Below are 2500 nucleotides of genomic sequence, written 5' to 3' on the forward strand. Positions count from 1 at the left end.
TATTATTTTGTATATTTTTGTTTAGTTTATTTAGTTTACCAGAATTTACTAAATATTTAAGATTTTTCTTCAATTGATTTGCTTTAAATTATATTGTATTATTATTTTTCTGTCAGTTGTTTTGTGTTTAATGCTGTACAGTATTGATTTTCTGTAATTTGCGAAGTTCACCTCAGGAGGGCGCATTTCCTCTAAATTCACTAAAAACCATTCTATATTTAATATTTTTATTAGTTTTATTGATTTTATCTTATTCTGTTATGTTGTATTTTATTATATATATATATATATATATATATATATATATATATATATATATATATATATATATATATATGTGTTTATTTTTTTATCTACTATGTATTTTTTTCTTCAATTATTTTTTATTATATTATATCATTTTAGATTATTTGATTTGCTGTATTTCAAACTTCTGCTAACTTCCTCCCACTGACACTGTATGCGCCGAGACCCACATAAATGCTGTTCTGATTATGTCCGATGATTATTTCCCAGCTGCACTGGTTCAAATCTGATATTCTGCCGTGACTCTGATATTACAGTTTAGTGTGTGTGAGAGAGAGAGTGTGTGTGTGTGTGTGTAATCAGTGTGTGACCTGCAGCTGAGGCTGAAATCAGAGTCTGGAGTGTTTTCAGCTGTAGACGGACGGCAGCAAACATGATACACGTTATTAATATTTATACATGTAACAAGCGATATGAAGTCGCCTCTATATGTTAAATACAGAAATTAGAATACACTCAAGGTATTATACTCCTCATTTTATATTTTATTTGTTGCAATATTGCTGTTTGTAGTTCATTTCTGTTGTTAATATTTGACATGAACAAAGAAGCGCTGATACACAAGCTGCGAGAAATCCGAAGACTGCCGTCAAACACCGACGAAGAAGAAGAAAAGCAGGTAATAATACAACTTTAAACTATTACATACAATTTTTATCTCCAAAAATTAGGTAAGAACACGAGATTAAGGCCTTAAATTAAGATACCAAAGCTTAAGAGTTCACGTGAAAGGAAATATAGTGGTAAATGTATAGTAAACACGGTGTTTTGAAGCATACGATGGTAAAGTACTTGAATTAAGCTGTTGTTGTGATTGACAGTTGCTATAGTTACACCACTGCAGTAACGTAAACAAATGACGCAATACTGTAGTTTTATACCATAGATAAATCTATAAATATGTAAATAGATATAAAATATAAATATAAAAATATATGTAAATAGATATGTATATATAAATAAATTGATATGTTTATATAAATAAATAAGCTCTTTGGGTACACTTTACCCCCATTCAAAAATATACGAGTGAAATGTTGTATAAAACCATGAATATATATATATATATATACACACATGTCTATCTATTTATTTATATATTTATATTTATTCATATATACATATCTATTCATTTATACATATCTACTTATATGCTCTTTGGTTTAACTGAAGCCCCGCCTTCTGGTACAGAAGCCAATCAGCGATCGATATAGAATGACAATTCTCAGAGAGGCTAGGACTAGACAAGAGGTTCTGCAGATTTTGTGTGATACGAACATTTAGAAATGAAACTAAAGAGACAGCTGTTGTTTAATTTTATTGGTTATTCCTAATATGAAATGTAATCGTAAGCTTGGCAAGCCGTTTTGGAGAATTTGATGTTTCCTTATTCAAACAGAATGCCTAAGCATGCTGCACGAAAGGCGTTTCAAAGATGGCCGTCGAGTGAAATGACTTGCCTTAAAGGGACTTTGATCATACTTAAATTGCGAAATTAATTATCTTCAAATACTTTTCGACAGTTTCGGGAATATTCTGCCATATAAACAGTTCATGTCTATCTACAATGCCCTGCTAATTCAACTTGTTTAAAATAATATTTACAATAACCGTCTGTCTGCTATAAACCCAAAATTACATTTAAAACTGATGAATGTAATAACAAACACATTCATAATATTTTCCAGAAGCAAACTAAATATACTCCTAGAGGCAACATCGTCTGGAACTCGAGTATAGGTAATATAGATTGGAAATGAGCCTGGTTAACTGCCTAATAACTCCCCTCCTCTATTAACAACACAATTAAAGGAGTTTTGATTATTGGTTTTTGCTTATTTTGTCGCATTTTATTTATATATTTTAAATACTTTTTAGTTTAGTAGAATCTACTATATATCTATTTTTTTTCCAATTAGTATTTGTTAAATTAATTTAATATATTCTACAATGATTATTGAATTTTGCTTATTCTGTTGTATGTTATTTATAATATTTGAAATCATTTTTAAAGGTCCAATTTAGTTTTTTGTTTATTACAATCAACTATGTATTTAATAAGTTTTATTCAGTACATTTTTATATAATATTTCTGTCAGTTAATTTGTGTTTAATGCTGTTCAGTATTTGATTTTCTGTAATTTTGGCACAGGAGGGCTAAAATTACTAAAATCCATTTATATTTAATATTTTT

General features: G+C 28.6%; 1 protein-coding gene across 1 annotated transcript in view; it reads left to right on the forward strand.

Moving 5' to 3' along the window:
- The first annotated feature begins 563 nt into the window (after positions 1–563).
- Positions 564–2500, forward strand: part of gen1 (GEN1 structure-specific endonuclease) — a 24009-nt gene continuing 22072 nt past the window's right edge. The window contains exons 1-2 of the mRNA XM_088649912.1: positions 564–767; positions 855–925. The gene's annotated coding sequence lies outside the window, so the exon portion shown is untranslated. The remainder of the gene's footprint in view (positions 768–854; positions 926–2500) is intronic.

The sequence above is a fragment of the Danio rerio genome, chromosome 4 (genome assembly GCF_052040795.2).
Source record: "Danio rerio strain M-AB ecotype USA chromosome 4, GRCz13ab, whole genome shotgun sequence".
Lineage (NCBI taxonomy): Eukaryota > Metazoa > Chordata > Actinopteri > Cypriniformes > Danionidae > Danio > Danio rerio.